At 44.4% G+C, this 19,286-nt stretch overlaps 1 protein-coding gene across 1 annotated transcript in view; it reads right to left on the reverse strand.

Moving 5' to 3' along the window:
• Window positions 1-18,999, reverse strand: part of LOC134931845 (gonadotropin-releasing hormone II receptor-like) — a 102,940-nt gene extending 83,941 nt beyond the window's left edge. Inside the window, exon 1 of the mRNA XM_063925606.1 lies at window positions 18,877-18,999. The gene's annotated coding sequence lies outside the window, so the exon portion shown is untranslated. The remainder of the gene's footprint in view (window positions 1-18,876) is intronic.
• Window positions 19,000-19,286: the final 287 nt, after the last annotated feature.

Raw genomic sequence — 19,286 nt, forward strand, 5'->3', positions numbered from 1 at the left:
AGAACTTATACGCCAGATAGCCGACCATGGAAAATATTTCCGGTATAGGTATACTCTAGGAAATAGGACCATGCGAGTTGGAGAAGTATCACCAGGATACTGTGCACATATCGTACAACCTGATACGTGTACTAGACAGATGGGAGGGTTAGGGTTAGGAGAGTTCACATGGAAAGTTTGTAACATGGTTATGTCATACTCAGTCCCATATGTTCTCCCCGATGATGCATATTTCATATGCGGGAGGAAGGCGTATAGGTTCCTTGCCCCAAACTCAGAGGGATTGTGTTATATTGGAAAAGTACTGCCTGAAGTAATGACTGTATCCCATAACAAAATGAAAGACATTCACCGCGGTGCCCAAGCTCCTTATACTCACACTCATTACAAGCACATCGTTAAGAGGCACCTGATAGAGAGGACAGAGCACTCGGCCTCTGATCTGATCCATGAATCCACCGGGATTCAATTCCTACTCGCGTTAGATATCACTCATACCACCAGAGGAGTGATACATTATAAATATATATCTGCGCTTGCAAATTTGTTAGACAATATCACCGAAATGTATGACGACACATTCAGGTACACTGGGAAAGAGTTACAAGCCTACAAAACAGAACTGGTTCAGCATAGGATGATTCTTAATTACCTCACAGCTGTGACAGGCGGGTATTGTGTTACCCTAGCAACTCAATATGGAATAACGTGCTGCACGTACATTACAAACAGCACGGAGGACCCAGCCGAGGTCATAGACCAAAAGATGGATGACATTTTACAATTAAAATGGGAGTTCCGAAGGAAACATAATCTCACTCTCGCCGCTGTGGGTAATGAGCTGACCGGTTGGGTGTCATGGTTGAACCCACGAAATTGGTTCTCGGGTTTAGGAGAATGGGCCCAAGATATTATTATGGATGTAGGGAAATTTCTTTTGTGTATTCTGGGAGTCATCATATTGGTTGGCCTGATATTTAGATGCGTTCGGGTTTTAGCGAAGTGTAAAAGTAATACCAGGGTGATGAGTTTAAGGAGCGAAGACACTGTAATAACAACAACTAATCTGATTTATGACCCAACGATAGAGACAATGTTGTGATGAAAATGTGATTCCACGGTCCGTTTCTTTCACCCGTTTCTCCTTTGTTTTCCTCCAAGGTACAAAGACATCCGCTTGGAAGAAGAATTTGACAACCTCTTTTATACAGATCATTGATGAACTATGCTACAAGCCCCCAATTTCCCTAGTGACTTTAACTTTTACGATAGCCCAATACTTTAGAGACTGTAACTTTATGGACAATGGAACAACTTTTGCTCGCTATTTATAGCAAAAGCACAGAGAGACAACAGACAACATGTACATCAAGACAAGACATCAGACAAGACCTCAATTGGCGACTGTTTATATAAACTCACATAGTTTACGACTGCATTTATAACGATTGTTTCTTATCCTCATCTCTACAACCTCCAGGTAATGACACACATAGTCGATAGGGAATATAGACACAGGTATCAGCACTCACATACCCCCCCATTCATGTATCATCAACTAAATGTGCTCCCCCATTTGTTGCAACCAAAAGACGAAAAGAGCTCGGTAGAGTTTGACAGCCCATCCACAGACCTTTGATACGGGATAAGAAGGATTCAAATGTATACTTCGCAATACCTCGAAGCTTGATTTAAAACACGTACGGCACGATGATACATGACCCCTCAAACATGGATTCATACACACACGCTTCTACTATCTCACTAGGTCATACCTTTCCCACCTTCTCCTCTCCTCCCTCTACCCAATCATAAAAAGGTATTCCATGATGACATATATTTTTCTGTTTGAATTGTTTAGGAAGTGGCAGTTATTGATGACTGCCAAAGGGTCGACTGTCAAAGTCGAAAAATATAGTGACCTATGATGCCTTGTACTAACCCCAATGCACGTGCCCGCTGCTCGCGCACCGACTCCCCCGTGCGTACGCATCCCCTCAGGTTGCGTAGGGGACGCTCTGACGTCGCCTGCGCATGGAGATGGGTATTTACGGCGGTGTTTGTGTGCGACTAGCGAGCGACTCGATCGCTACATATTTAACCAATATAATGCGTTTTATAGTTAATATCCCCCTTCATAATGTCAGCAAGTATGGTAAGTTTAAAACCTCTTAGACAGAGAGATTCCTCTTTGCATGCTGGGAGGGCTCAGACAAAGGTTGGAGGGTAGTGTATGGTGTCCAGCTGTGGGTTATTGAAGAAGTGTTGTGTCTATGACAGTTGGGAGGGATTCGCATAGTTCCTGCTCATGGTTATGCACAGAAGTAGAACATAAGATTAATTGCATTCAGAATAAATTACACATAAATGCAGGGTGGGTGACTGGAATTCAGTCACCTCTTTCCCACAGACTGAAAACAAATAGCCTTATTTACACTAAGCTTTGAGATTCTATGAAGAGGGTTTACACCTTTGTTTATGAATAGGTCCAGGTTTCTCTCCAGAATAATGAGTGCTGAGATGTCATTGTCTCAACTGAAAGAGGTGACGGTGGGGTAAACAAAGCCCAGAGACAGAGTTTGTTTGGAAGATCCAAACAATAGGTTTCCACAATACAACCAGAGAGGAATTTAGAATACTAAAAAGTCCTAGCCAGCGCCCACTTCTTGAACTAACCAATGATCCCAGGTGCAGTACATGTCCCACCCCCTAACCAATGGAAAGAGGGCACAACAGTATCTATTGTAGTATGTCTTGAGCTAGTACATAAATATAGTCTGCAATAGGATTGGGGACACAAGACTCTTCTCTCCACAACGGTTTTCATCACTGATTAACTGGGAGCTGGATATCCAGATAGCGCAGGCGATTCATTCCCATGTGTGTAAGTACTCTCTGTAACCAACTTATTCTCTGTATTTGCCATACTCTCTCTCTCTCTCTCTCTGTTATTGTTAAACTGTTGTATATTGTATATGTGTAGTTATTATATTTAGATATTGATGTTAGCCTGTAGTGTATGAACTGTTAACTGTTTTCCCTTTTTTACATAGCTAGATATTGTTAGTAAAGGTGTTGGAACCTTAGCAAGGTATTGTGTGTTTATTACATTACTGAGGGTATTCGGAGCGTCTCAATCGCTCAAACAGCTTTTGTAATAACAAGGTTAAGCAGCGTTATATCGCTACAGTATTTCAATACAAGGTTTACAGTATAAGCGTATCCTTTCTGTGTGTTGCATACAAGGTTTACTGAGTGTCATCCCGTGAGCGTCTGCGCCGCTCGTGTTCCCCTCGTGGTCACGAGCGTCCGCTACGCTGGTAGCGTAGCATTACGGTAGTCGGCCGCCTATAGCGTGCTCGACACCAAGCGTTAAGCTGTGAGCGAGCGTGCCGCATGTGCGTCTCGACCACGGCTAAGCGTCTGCTACGCTAAGTGTGTACCCTTACGGTACCCCATACGCCAATTGCGTACTGAGTCTCTTACCCACACATAGTGAATGTTATAAGATAAATAATTAGCTTTATCAATTCATTTGAGAACATATAGGGAGTTGTAAGCACTGCTGCAAGTTAAGATAAACCTACCAGACTTGCATGCTAGATGTGTCAGTGTTATCTAGCACCTGTGATACAATTGCAACAAATGTTTCCAAATTAATGACTAACCAGCGCTACCCAGTCACCATATGCAGTGAATATCACAACTATTACTAGGAGACAGTGGATAGATGATTATTGAAATATAGATAGTAACATATCTGCTGATTACATAACAATATAGTGAATTAATGAACAACGCAGCAGTGGCTGTTAAAATCTTTTAACATACACAGGGAGCATAAGGCATTGCTTCAAGCTCAAATAGATACATTCCATCTTTATATGTTAAATTTGATACAACAGAGCAGACGCAAATGCAACAAATGTTTCCAAATGAACTCTCCAAGTCAGTTAGTGATTACATAGAGGTAACTGTGATATGATATAATGTGGCAGCTGTGAATAAAATAATGTGTTAACACTAATATCTAGTGCTACTTGGAAAATCTATCCTTATTAGGTGGTACATTTCAGGATAATAAAATCTTCATTCAATACGTCGCTATTTATATACACTTAATGAAGGTTTTTCCTTCTTAATAATTATATTAGATGTTCAACGGTGATGCATAATCTGGGAAGTTGTACACTGATATTTAATTCCTATTATCAGCAATACAGTCCTAACAAATGAAGATGCTCTCCTTCTAAGGACATATTAATGTGAATATCTAACAGATCGTAACAGATGTGGCCTAGTATGAAAAATTGAGGGAAAGATATATCCCCATATAATACATTGGATATTATAAACAACAGTAATACAATAAACGATTCCCCTTCCTAATGAATCGTCTGGATGCTTGATGATGGTGTATAATTTAATACTCTGGTTATAACAGAAAGGTGTCACTAATCCTTCATAATGAGGACGCCTTTTCCTCTAGGGATAATAATGTTGTGAACACCTAACCACTATAACCAACTGTTATATACTCAATCACGAATAACACCAAGCATTTGGAAGGTATTGAATCAAATTAATTGAGTGGGTATCACCAGCCCCTATGAATGGAGGTGCTTTCCTTCAAGGGACAACAATAGTGTGATTACCTAACCACTATAAGAGGACGTTACATATGTTACTGATCATACACAACTGAGGAAGATATTCATCCCCCCAGAGTGTATTATATATCTATATTGAATTTATAGCATCACCTTTGTTTTCTACACTTTATTACACATCTGTTCCAATTAGATATTGCGACGATTGTTTTGTTACACACAAGCTGATATCAAACAGCTCATATTGAAATCATACCTAAGATACTACCATAATTAATATCTATATTCCCTAAATGCCTCTTTCAAGAGCATAATAATGACTAAACATATGAATGAACACTGATCCAATTATGGAATAATAGATTATACATATTTGGACATTGGAATAAATCACCTTTATTTCATTTGCACTTTGTATGCTTTGTCTACGTCACAATTTTAACCTCTATGTTTCGCTTATACTCATGGTTATGTGTAAGTAATGTACACTAGTTTTAAACAGATACTAATAAAAGTTAAATTTTAAACAAATATAGGCAGATGTGATAACCAGATCTAGTCTTCCCTATGTGCACCGACAATACAGCCCTTTCCTTCTTCCTTTTGTGTATCTATGGGAGAGACGTCATGACTGACGTCTCTCCCATAGATCGGAGGAGAGTAGAGGAGAGGAGAAGAGCGGCGCCGGCGGAGGTCTGCAGCGGTCTGGAATCAGGAGCGGGGATCGTAAGTATAACTTTTTCTTTTTTTTCTTCTTTCAGCGGGGCTTCAAGGGGGAAAAATGGGGGTGTAACTGACCACGCCCCCATATGAAGCCACGCCCCTATATTTTTGCCCGGGGCGCCACAAGGGCAAGAACTGTCCCTGACCGTGGGGACACAAGTGAGTTACATGTACGTCTAGTCAGTCAATGTTCAGGAGGTCAGCATGTGGACTGCTTGGGGAAAGAAACTTTTGAGGCTTCTGGTGGACCTGGCGGGGACGGCCCTGTAACCAGTGGCGTCACAAGGGGGGTGCGGGGGGTGCGGCCCGCTCCCGGGTGTCACCGCCGAGGGGTGACACCAAAATGCCGGCTCCTGCAGAGTGACAGAAGCCGAGTGCTGCACTGTTATATTATGTGCAGCACTCGGCTCCTGTCACTTTGTAGCAGCCAGCACTGCAGGGACAGCACCTCCCGAGAGTCAGCCCTCACCTCCCACACCCCCCAGTGAAAAAAAAAACGGGTGTCGGGACGCGAAGCCCCGCCCCTCCGCAAAGCCCCGCCCCCTTTGCGTGCCTGCAATGGTTTAAAAACGGGTTCCGCCCGCGAAGCAACGCCCTCTATTTAAGCCCCGCCCATTCCCGTGAAGCCCCACCCCTTTTATCCTCGCTACCGCACCGGGTGTCACAGAGGTGAGTGACGCCTCTGCCTGTAACGCCTACCTGAAGGAAGCAAGTTAAACACGCTGTGGCCGGAGTGTAGCTGGTTCTTTACTATCTTCGTTGCCTGCTTTTTAGCTCTGGACAGGTACAGGTCCTGGACTGAGGGAAGGTCGGCCCGATGATCTTCTCTGCGGTTCTGACCACCTTTTGGAGCCTGCATCTGTCCTTTGCGTTGGCGGAACCGTACCATACCAGTATCGAGGAGCACAGTACCAACTCCACAATCACAGAGTACAAGAGGAGCAGAAGCTTCTGTGGGATGTTGAACTTCCTTAGTTGCCTGAGGAAGAACAACCTCTGCTGCACTTTCCCACCAGTGGCGTCAGTGTTGGACCACCATTTAAGGTCCCGGGAGATTGTGGTCCCGACCCTAGTAGTGCCCTAGTTCAGATTAAGTCACACTGTAGTGCTGCCAGCACACATTATTCCACACAGTACTCCCAATTCACATGATAACAGTGTCCCCAGCTCAAATTATGTAACATTACAGTGCCCCCAGTTCATCTTATGCCACACTATGGTGCCTCCAATTCATACTATGTAACATTATAATGAGCTCCAGTAAATTTTATACCACATTACAATGAGCAGGTCCAGAGGCATACCTAGTTATATTGGAAGGCAAAAGTTTGGAAGGGCCCCTGTGGATCTACCAATGGTGAAAAATGTATATAACACAGGTAACTGTGACAGGAAAGGTGGGCCCTTCTCAGCTCTGGGGATTATAGCAGCTGCACTCCCTGCACCTATGTAGCTTGGCCCTTGCTCAGAAGAAGATAGATGGCTATGTCTAAAGCTACAGCACTGAGATTCGGTATGTTCTAAGTTTGTCAGATGAATTTCATCTTTCAAGAGGCTTATTTTTCATATTCCCCAGAACCAGAGTAACAATGTGACGGATGGAACTACTGTGCCAGGCCTCCACATAAAAATAGTCCCTTTATCATGACAGCATGATGATGACTAGCCGCCCAGCTGGCTACATGGACTGCAATAAATATTCAAATTGCATTTCCTCACAAATGAATGCAATTTATCTACTTTTACATATTAGGGAGACATTGGAGTTGATAATGTAGGGGGTGTACACACCAAAATTGCACTGGACACACCCACCCAGCACTGGTCACACCTCCTTTGCTTCTCACAATAGGCTCTTCATAATTTTCAGCCCCAGGTCCATGTGGCCCTAACTCCGGCAATGATCTTGCTATGCAGATTTATTGGGAATAGGCTATAAAAAGACTTGTACAGTAACTGCATTAGGCACCAGTCAGGAGGAAAGGAGTCACTTTTATGGACAAATGGGTCTATTTACTAAGCTTTAGAAAGGGATAAAGTGGAAAGAGATAAAGTACCAACCAACATGGGCAAATTTACAGTTCAGGACGCTCCTAGGCACAACATTATTAGTTGCCCCCTCCACATACCGTCACGGTCCCCTTCATGTTACGTCATCTCGATTGACAAAGCAGCACCAACCTTACCCCCCTTCCACCACCACAGTTAACTACCCTTGCCCCCAGTTACAAAATAAAAAAATGATACCCCTTTTACACCTACGAGCACGGGTCGCAGCCGGGAGCCTGACACGGGAGCTGCCCCCTGCTGCGACCCGTGCTCGGTCCCTTTCCCATTAGCAGTCACAACCCGGCATATGCCGGGTTGGTGACGCTTCTAGCTACACGGCAGGGGCGGCGCAGGGAGATCACATGATCTCCCAGCGCCGCCCATCCATACAGTGTAAACGGGAGCCGTGTCGCATCGACACGGCTCCCGTTTACACTACACCCTACCCGGATCATTCCCGTGTCCTACCCAGGTAAATAGCCGGGTAGGATTCACGGGTCACTTGATCCGGGTTTACCCTTTTCCACTTGCCAAAAACACGGGTAAATGCGCGCCCCCGTGCATTTACCCGTGTTTTTTGAGCTAGTGGAAAAGGGGTATTAGTCGTAATGAAAAAAAAAATCACCTGGCCTCATCTGGCCATCGGCCTAGCAGGGCTTTCATGCGAGTGTCACCTTATGCACGTGCCTAGTGGGAAATCCACCACTGCCAACTAACTTGTTCCTACGTGTCATTTTTCAAATGTAGTCTGTAACATGGAAGTTAGGAGCTGATTGGCTGGTACTTTATCTTTGTCCACTTTATCTCTCTCCAAAGCTTAATACATAGACCCCTTTGTCTCAAAAGTGCCACAAAACACATAGTAACCACAATAATAAGGCCACATTAAAATTAGGCAAAATAATAATGCTTAGTAAATAGACCCCCAAAGTCTGCAGCCCCACTGTGCCACAAATAATAAAGCTTGAGACTAGATTGATCCTTAATGCTGCAAAGAGCTGCATTATGGTGGTCATTCCGAGTTGTTCGCTAGCTGCATTCGTTCGCTGTGCAGCAATGAGGCAAAAAAAGTCACTTCTGCGCATGCGTATGCGGCGCAATGCGCACACGCGGCGTACTATTACAACAAACGATGTCATTTTACACAGGGTCTAGCGATGCTTTTCAGTCGCACAGGCAGCCGCAGAGTGATTGACAGGAAGAGGGCGTTTCTGGGTGTCAACTGACCGTTTTCAGGGAGTGTTCAGAAAAACGCAGGCGTGCCAGGAAAAACGCAGGCGTGGCTGGGCGAACGCAAGGTGTGTTTGTGACGTCAAATCAGGAACTGAATGGTCTGAAGTGATCGCAAGCGCTGAGTAGGTCTGAAGCTACTCTGAAACTGCACAAAAAATTTTTGTAGCCGTTCTGCGATCCCTTCGTTCGCACTTCTGCTAAGCTAAAATACACTCCCAGTGTGCGGTGGCATAGCATTTGCACGGCTGCTAAAAACTGCTAGCGAGCGATCAACTCGGAATGACCCCCAATATGTACTGCACCACACTATGCTTGTTTGTGTTTGTTTGGCCTTGTAAGTGCTCAGGGAACAGTGGTGCTCAAGACTTTGTTGAAGGCTGTACGTTCACGGAGGGGGGTCATTTCCGACCTGATCGCACGCTGCTGTTTTTCGAAGCGCAGCGATCAGGTCACTACTGCGCATGCGTATGCACCGCAATGTGCAGGCGCTTTGTACGGGTACAAAGCGGATCGTTGCTGTGCGATGGATTTAACGAAGAATCCATTCGCACAGCCGATCGCAAGGAGATTGACAGGAAGAAGGCGTTTGTGGGTGGCAAGTGACTGTTTTCTGGGAGTGCCGTGGAAAACGCAGGCGTGTCCAGGAGTTTGCAGGGCGGATGTCTGACGTCAATTTCTGGACCTGACAGGCTGAAGTGATCGCAGCAGCTGAGTAAGTTCAGACCTACTCAGAAACTGCACAAAAACATTTTACACAGCTCCCCTGCACAAGTGATCGCACACTTGCTATGCTAAAAGTAAATACACTCCCCCATAGGCGGCGACTATCTGATCGCACGGCTGCAAGAAACTGCTACCGTGCGATCAACTCTGAATGACCCCCCACTGATCGGAAGGTTTATAGTATCAATACCAATCAATATCAGCGTTATACCTGTGCTAAACCGAAGGATAAAAGAAGGCAAACAAACGAACCAACATTACTGCAGAAGAACTGCCTTACAAGTTATAACCACAAAGCTCAGTGATCATTATGTGGCCTCTCCACACCTCTGCAATGAGAACTCCAGGACCAGGCTTACCACCCCTCGTGCTGAGAACATCAGGTTTGCACCCAGGCCTAACCCTCAACATAAGCAGGGAGCTATGGGGGTAGAGCACCAGGACCAGGCTCAGCAGGGACATTTCCATCGGACTTGAGTGTGGTGGCATCGGATGGTTCCTCCTTGGGCAGGATGTTTTTCATGTGGCTCTTTCCATGCAGGGTATATCATATTACTACTACTACTACTACTACTACTACTACTACTACTACTACTACTACTACTACTACTACTACTACTACTACTACACAAGTGTCAGATTTCCAATGTATGTATTGAGCCCTTGTATGGCTTATCTCCCACAGTGTAACCTTTGCAGTTCACCCAACATGGCTGCCTCATCTGGTACACTTGTGGATGGGATGAAAAATACATGGACCTTTTAGTTTTGTTGGGAATTAGCCTAGGTACACACAATACAATTATCTGGCAGATAATCTGCCAGATCTAGCTGGTTGGAATGAAAATCTGGTAATGGATGAGAGCAAATTACAATCTAGCATTTGCTCCCAAACACTGGAAAACTAACAAAACCTGTCGTTCATACAAATTGGTTAAACACAAATTTAACCAACTTGGATGAACAACTGTTTTTGTCCATTTTGCAGTTTTTGGGAGCAAATGGTCGATTGCCATTTGTTCTCATCCATTACCAAAGTTTCATTCCAACCAGCTAGATCTGGTAGAATATCTGACAGATAATTGTATAGTGTGTACCTAGCATAATTAAGTCTGAGCGTTAAGACTAGAGATGTGCACCGGAAATTTTTCGGGTTTTGTGTTTTGGTATTGGATTCAGTTCCGCGGCCGTGTTTTGGATTCGGACGCGTTTTGCCAAAACCTCCCTGAAAATTTTTTGTCGGATTCGGGTGTGTTTTGGATTCGGGTGTTTTTTTTATAAAAAACCCTCAAAAACAGCTTAAATCATAAAATTTGGGGGTCATTTTGATCCCATAGTATTATTAACCTCAATAACTATAATTTACACTAATTTTCAGTCTATTCTGAACACCTCACACCTCACAATACTATTTTTAGTCCTAAAATTTGCACCGAGGTCGCTGGATGGCTAAGCTAAGCGACACAAGTGGCCGACACAAACACCTGGCCCATCTAGGAGTGGCACTGCAGTGTCAGGCAGGATGGCACTTCAAAAAAATAGTCCCCAAACAGCACATGATGCAAAGAAAAAAAGAGGCGCACCAAGGTCGCTGTGTGACTAAGCTAAGCGACACAAGTGGCCGACACAAACACCTGGCCCATCTAGGAGTGGCACTGCAGTGTCAGACAGGATGGCACTTCAAAAAAATAGTCCCCAAACAGCACATGATGCAAAGAAAAAAAGAGACGCACCAAGGTCGCTGTGTGACTAAGCTAAGCGACACAAGTGGCCAACACAAACACCTGGCCCATCTAGGAGTGGCACTGCAGTGTCAGACAGGATGGCAGATTTAAAAAATAGTCCCCAAACAGCACATGATGCAAATAAAAAAAGAGGTGCACCAAGGTCGCTGGATGGCTAAGCTAAGCGACCCAAGTGGCCGACACAAACACCTTGCCCATCTAGGAGTGGCACTGCAGTGTCAGACAGGATGGCAGATTTAAAAAATAGTCCCCAAACAGCACATGATGCAAATAAAAAAAGAGGTTCACCAAGGTCGCTGGATGGCTAAGCTAAGCGACCCAAGTGGCCGACACAAACACCTTGCCCATCTAGGAGTGGCACTGCAGTGTCAGGCAGGATGGCAGATTTAAAAAATAGTCCCCAAACAGCACATGATGCAAAGAAAAAAAGAGGCGCACCAAGGTCGCTGTGTGACTAAGCTAAGCGACACAAGTGGCCGACACAAACACCTGGCCCATCTAGGAGTGGCACTGCAGTGTCAGACAGGATGGCAGATTTAAAAAATAGTCCCCAAACAGCACATGATGCAAAGAAAAAAAGAGGTGCAATGAGGTAGCTGTGTGACTAAGCTAAGCGACCCAAGTGGCCGACACAAACACCTGGCCCATCTAGGAGTGGCACTGCAGTTTTCTAGCGAGAGGATGAGTGCTTCCATCCTCATGTGAACCTGAACCACTAGCCATGAACATAGGCCAAGGCCTCAGCCGTTCCTTGCCACTCCGTGTCGTAAATGGCATATTGGCAAGTTTACGCTTCTCATCAGACGCTTTTAATTTTGATTTTTGGGTCATTTAACTGAACTTTTGCTTTTTGGATTTTACATGCTCTCTACTATAACATTGGGCATCGGCCTTGGCAGACGACGTTGATGGCATTTCATCGTCTCGGCCATGACTAGTGGCAGCAGCTTCAGCACGAGGTGGAAGTGGATCTTGATCTTTCCCTATTTTAAACTCCACATTTTTGTTCTCCATTTTTTAATGTGTGGAATTATATGCCAGTATCAATAGCAATGGCCTACTACTATATATACTGCGCACAACTGAAATGCACCACAGGTATGGATGGATAGTATACTTGACGACACAGAGGTAGGTAGAGCAGTGGCCTTCTGTACCGTACTGCTATATATACTGGTGGTCACTGTCAGCAAACTGCAAAACTAAAATGCACCACAGGTATAGAATCTAGATGGATAGTATACTTGACGACACAGAGGTAGGTAGAGCAGTGGCCTTCCGTACCGTACTGCTATATATACTGGTGGTCACTGTCAGCAAACTGCAAAACTAAAATGCACCACAGGTATAGAATCTAGATGGATAGTATACTTGACGACACAGAGGTAGGTAGAGCAGTGGCCTTCCGTACCGTACTGCTATATATACTGGTGGTCACTGTCAGCAAACTGCAAAACTAAAATGCACCACAGGTATAGAATCTAGATGGATAGTATACTTGACGACACAGAGGTAGGTAGAGCAGTGGCCTTCCGTACCGTACTGCTATATATACTGGTGGTCACTGTCAGCAAACTGCAAAACTAAAATGCACCACAGGTATAGAATCTAGATGGATAGTATACTTGACGACACAGAGGTAGGTAGAGCAGTGGCCTTCCGTACCGTACTGCTGTATATACTGGTGGTCACTGTCAGCAAAACTCTGCACTGTACTCCTCCTATATAATGCTGTTGGTCCCCAGTCCCCACAATAAAGCAGTGTGAGCACAGATATATGCAGCACACTGAGCACAGATATGGAGCGTTTTTCAGGCAGACAATGTATAATACTGGTGGTCACTGGTCAGCAAAACTCTGCACTGTACTCCTCCTATATAATACTGCTGGTCCCCAGTCCCCACAATAAAGCAGTGTGAGCACAGATATATGCAGCACACTGAGCACAGATATGGAGCGTTTTTCAGGCAGAGAACGGATAAAACTGGTGGTCACTGATCAGCAAAACTCTGCACTGTACTCCTTCTATACAATACAGCTGCTCCCCAGTCCCCACAATTAAGCAATAAGCACAAATATTTGCAGCAACATTAATAAACGGAGAGGACGCCAGCCACGTCCTCTCCCTAACATTTCCAATGCACGAGTGAAAATGGCGGCGACGCGCGGCTCCTTATATAGAATCCGAATCTCGCGAGAATCCGACAGCGGGATGATGACGTTCGGGCGCGCTCGGGTTAACCGAGCCTTACGGGAGAATCCGAGTATGCCTCGGACCCGTGTAAAATGGGTGAAGTACGGGGGGGGGGTTCGGTTTCCGTGGAACCGAACCCGCTCATCACTAGTTAAGACATTACAATCTCCCCATTGTGTGTCATCTCTTCTAGGGGTAAACTAATCCACCCAGGGTAATCCTACGCAGTGCGCCCAAGATGGTTTTCTCATCTGGTACATGTGAGGGTGGAATACACAACCCTTGGAAGTTGTTACTCAAAATGCCTACACCAATCTTGCATTATACTTACTGTGTGCTCAAGGTTTTCTTTTTATTTCTGTGTGGCTTATCTATTTCTGTATTACTTAAATCTTCTATATTATGTACATTGTTTTTGATGTCTGTAAAGCACCTTGAGTCCTGTCAGAGAAAGAGCGCTAAATAAATAAAATATTATTATTATTATTATTATTATTATTAGTAGTAGTAGTAGTAGTAGTAGTAGTAGTAGTAGTAGTAGTAGTCAGGCCCGGCGCCACCCACTCAGCAAAGGGATGCAAAGCAGGTAGGCGCCGGACTGGAGAGGCGCTCCCCCTGCTTTGCATCCCTGCTGCGCACCTGTCCCCTCTGCAGCCGGCTGCTGTGCCTGTCACACTGACAGGTAGTGGCGCCGGCAACTTGTAGCCTCCTCCTCCCCACTCCCCTGTGACAGCGGCAGTGTTCGGCTGTTAGGGGGCGGAGCTATGCTGTGTTGAGGGGGTGGAGCTACATGGGGCCTATGGGGGCGGAGCTACACTGGACAAGGCAGCTACAGAGTGATCCTGCCAGCCAGCGATTGTAAGTACGCTTTAGGGGACCAGAACTGTTATATGGATGAAATAGTGATGTGGCATGGAAGTCAACGTCCCTCCTGTGATTACTTCTGATGCAGTAGCTGTCATTTACCACTTGTTTAAATGGAATGCTTTGTTCCCCAGTTCTCCAAAGTGTCCTACCCAGGTATGTAGTAGACACACCAGCTCCCACATGTGTACTACTGTATGTCAAACATAAAAACATTGTGCTCTTTTAATAAATAGTTTATACAGTTTTATCCTATTAGGAGAAGGCTATGCAATTTTGCTGTCTGCCGTAATGTGTAAAAAGGGGACGCTGTCTGCCGTAATGTGTAAAAAGGGGACGCTGTCTGCCGTAATGTGTAAAAAGGGGGACGCTGTCTGCCGTAATGTGTAAAAATGGGGACGCTGTCCGCCGTAATGTGTAAAAATGGGAACGCTGTCTGCCATAATGTGTAAAGAGGGGGATGCTGTCTGCCGTAATGTGTAAAAAGGGGACGCTGTCTGCCGTAATGTGTAAAAAGGGGACGATGTCTGCCGTAATGTGTAAAAAGGGGACGCTGTCTGCTGTAATGTGCAAAAGGGGACGCTGTCTGCTGTAATGTGTAAACAGGTGGACTGTCTGCCATAATGTGTAAAAAAGGGGATGATGTCTGCCGTAATGTGTAAAAAGGGGACGCTGTCTGCCATAATGTGTAAAAAGGGAACAATGTCTGCCGTAATGTGTAAAAAGTGGACGCTACCTGCCGTAATGTGTAAAAAGGGGATGCTGTCTGCCGTAATGTGTAAAAAGGGGGACTGTCTGCCGTAATGTGTAAAAAGGCGGACTGTCCGTCGTAATGTGTAAAAGGGGCTCTACCTGGTGTAGTGGCGCTACTGTGCGGCGTATAATGGAGACTACTGCACACCGTAATATGAATTGGTATTATTTTGCGGCCACACCCCTTCCCCATGAAGCCCTATATTTTTTGCGTGTACCTACGGCTCGCGCTGCCCTATTTTACATAAAGTGGGGGGCACCGATGCCGTTTCTTGCACACAGCGCTAAAATGTCTAGTTACGGCATTGATTTGTGTTATGCACACTATCATCTGCCATTTGTATGTTTCTATTAAGTCCATCCAAAGTAGTGCTCTGAAATTTTCTCCAAGGACATTGTGACTTAATTTCCTTTTCCTGTGTGGCCTTCACTATACGCTGAACCACCATCTGGACCACAAGGGCGGGATGTACTAATATGTTACACTGCGCTGAGCTGCGTTGCACTTCGCTAATAGCCCTCTTATTGCTCCGAAGCCCCCACCCTCCGCCTCCTACTCCCCCGGAGCAGCACTGCCGCCTCCCACCTCTCCCCTCCCTGGGAAGCGAGGACACTCAGGAGCAAACATCCCCCCCTCTTCCACCATCTCCTGCTCTCTCCACAGCCTCCTCCTTTCCCGGCCACGCAGCGACACCAGAGCCGCACACACTCTTCCCGCCCAGTGCTGGCTGCAGGCGGCAGCGAGTGAGCGGATGATGGGAAGTCATGGAGCCATGGCCAGTCAAAGGCGCATCTATCCACCTGGGCGACACTCCCCTTCCTATTGTGTAATGTCACTGTGGTGCCCAGCATTGCTTCCTTCCGATCGGGGTATGGCGGGATCAGTCTGCAGCTAGGCCCCAGACTGTTGCCAAATGTAGCGCCTGAGAACGGATCTATAATACGTCCCTATCCCTGGGTCACTCACCCCGGTGTAATGAGAGCCGCCATGTCGGCGTAGTCTGCATGTAATACCTCTGCTGTGCACGGTGCTGTCACGCCAGGGTGTAGGCAAGGGACAATCTGTGTGGTGTGTACGTGTCTGTTGGGGTCACTGCGATAACACCGCATCGGAGCGGTAAGAGGGCTATAAGCGCAACGTAATATCTTAGTACATCCTGCCCATAGCCTTAATAAAAACTACTGTACATGGAGGTGTTCAAATGTGCTGTGCCTCAACGGGTGGTCTTCTCATCTTCCACCAGAAGCATGCTTGTAATGCCTGGTTACAGATTATTTTTCATATAATGCCTTTGGCGCGCGTTGTCCCTTTTTCAGTTATGGGAGGGCGCAAAATTATAGTTTGCAGGGGGGCGCTGAACACCCTAGCACCGGCCCTGGTAGTAGTAGTAATTTTGGCATAAGACTGGCTTTAAAATCATGGATGAATGGTGGGGGTAAGTGGCAGTATGATTGTTCATGTGTAACTCATCTGAGAATGTCATGTAATCATGCAAAATCTTTTCTAATCACTCTTACTATAGCCCACACATTATTATTATTATTATATTTTTTCAATTCTTTTATACATATAACATTTTTGCGCCATGATTGCATGACTTAGATCTTCTGCCATAGTGAGCTTCATGCTTTTTTACTTTTTCACTGAATTTCAAGTCTCATGTACATCGTAGCGTGATTCCAAGTCACTTATAGTATACAAGGCATACTTGGATGAAGCCTAATCAGGAGTCACATTTCCCAGATGGTAACACAGAGAAAGCGTAGAGCTAGCGAGAAGGTAATGACAGTGCTTATAGCGAATACAGCAGTTGCATTACCCTATGTGTATATTATATAGTAATGCAATGAAGTGTCACATACACAACAGAGAATAGTTGTGCAAATGGAAATGTCACCTAACAGGTAATAATGCCAATACTGAAGATGGAGGCAACTTCAGGTAATATACCTGCAATGCTAATATACACCCATATGCATTCTCAGTCTGCACAAAAACTCCCACCTCATATATACCAGACCAGACATACTGTAGAAATGCTATACCATGCCAGATTGTCTATAAGGTCACCAGCTGCACAAGCTTGCTTGTCTAGTGTGTTCTGTGCATTCCACAAAGATGCAATCATCATGTGTCCAGCAAAGTGCCAGAGCTGAATGACATAGAACATATAGAAGTCAGTCTTTAGTACGATTAGTAGGTTGCTCTGACAACCACATAGAATAGATAATTAATGTAAAAATTAGTTTACACTATAGCTATAGAACATCCAGTGAGTATGCACGATTACAGCTGACACTAGTAGAATCGTGAGTATGCAAGATTACAGCTGACACAAATACAGCACTATAAGCAGATGTGCAGTGAACAATCAGTTCAAGTTTGCTATAATAACTCGCTTTTAGTTCACACGTCTCAGCAGGGAACACATTATCCCTCATGCTTGTGTCAATTCCATTTAAACTTTGCAACCTGTTCTCCAGCTGAGAGATGGCATTGGCTAGTCCCTCATTACATCCTTAACATCCCCTGTGCAGTGCGGGTGCCCATTTTCCTTGAATGCAGTAACTTTACTGTAGCTAGTGCAGCTGTGTCAGCCAGCGCTTCTCTAACAGTGAAACTGGAACTATTGCAGTCATTTGCCTCTCTCACATTACTCCCTCAGGTGATATAAAACAAACTTTCACAGTAGTTTATTAATACAAAGAGAGTCCCCTAATCTCACATCCAAATAGATAGAACCTGTGGCCTCTTGTCAAGATAACAATATCTCAAAAATATTCTACACCAAGACAGCTTTCTATCCGTAACTTTCGTCAGTGGGAAGGAAAAAAATTGCTTTACAATTCCAGAGAAAATTAGGGGATTAAGGTGCCATGTGTCTGCTGGGGAGAATTATGTCCCTGGTCCCCTGTAGGGTAAATATATGGTCCAGGAAGGAAGGGGGGGGATTCATGCATTACGGAGCTGAGTAATATGATGAGAACTCATACCTGTATTAATTGTGTGTTTGTAAATGATATATATATTTTCCCAGTTGTTTTTTTTTTTTTACCACAGTACAAATCATTTGCTTATCATAATTACATATCTGTATCTGGGGACAGACTTTTGATGAGCACTGTAAGAGGAGAAGGAATATTCATGACTTAAAAAGTGATTAGTAAAACAATTAATTTCTAGCAGTTGAACTACCTAATAGTTGTTAGCAAACCAAATGTAATTTAAGGGGAAATGTCAGTAAAGATTGGGCTCCTTCAATTCATGTCTGGTTGATGGTAATTAAGCAATCAAGGGAGATGTCAAGTGCACTGCACAGTACAAAGGAGGGAGAGTCACTGTAACAAGCATTAATGGTTTATTGACTCTAGGGCAAAGGGTTCCAAACTATTGATAGAGGAGGTAAAGAAAAACACGGAGATGCTTCATGTTCCCTAGTCTGACCTCAGAATCATAAACCAAGGTGGCAAACACAGGGAAAAGGTAGAAACAAAGCAAAACCTTTATCTCGGACTTCAATGATTACATAACTCTGGATGAAGTGTAATATTTTACTCTATACCTACAAAACCTCTGAAACATATTATATATCATCATCGTAGAGCGATATGTATTTGCATTGAAAATAGTACTTGGTATGTGTGTACAGTACAGTGTACATTTCAACAATATATTAAAGAACACAAGAACATTTTATATCCAATACACTGTGTGTCAAAAACAGGTAATACCTATCTATACACTGCAATATGTTAAGCTGCCACCAACATCTTATATTATGTATATATATGTATATATATATATATATATATATATATATACACACATATACATATATATATACACACACACACACACACACACACACACACACACACACACACACACACACACACACACACACACACACACACACACACACTGTGCATGCATACACTCTGCATATCTTATCACTAATAAGATGGATTGTTGTGGACTCACCGGATCCTACTCAGCTCTGTGTCCCTTCTGTAGGACTTGGGTCTGTTCCTGCACCCATAGCTGAGTGTTCACATCCTCCTTCCACAAACCACTGTATCCCTAGTGATGCTTCTGTGAGATAGCTGAGCGATGAGCACAGAGTGTAGAGGGAGGGGAGTCAGAGCATTGTGCCAATAACAGGAGACCCATTGAAGATAAAGTGCAGCTCTTAGCACAGTAAGGTAACACGAGGCGCTCAGGCTTTTAGTAGTCCTATTATTTTAATTTCTATGCTAAATATATCAAACAACTCACTTTGTGTCATGAATTAGTTGGCAGGAAATATTACAGGTGAAATAGACACAGACAATTGGATGCATCATCAAAGACCTAACAACTTACATTTTTTAATTAAAGTGCATCTGCAATTG

Source organism: Pseudophryne corroboree, chromosome 6, assembly GCF_028390025.1.
Source record: "Pseudophryne corroboree isolate aPseCor3 chromosome 6, aPseCor3.hap2, whole genome shotgun sequence".
NCBI classification, from domain to species: domain Eukaryota; kingdom Metazoa; phylum Chordata; class Amphibia; order Anura; family Myobatrachidae; genus Pseudophryne; species Pseudophryne corroboree.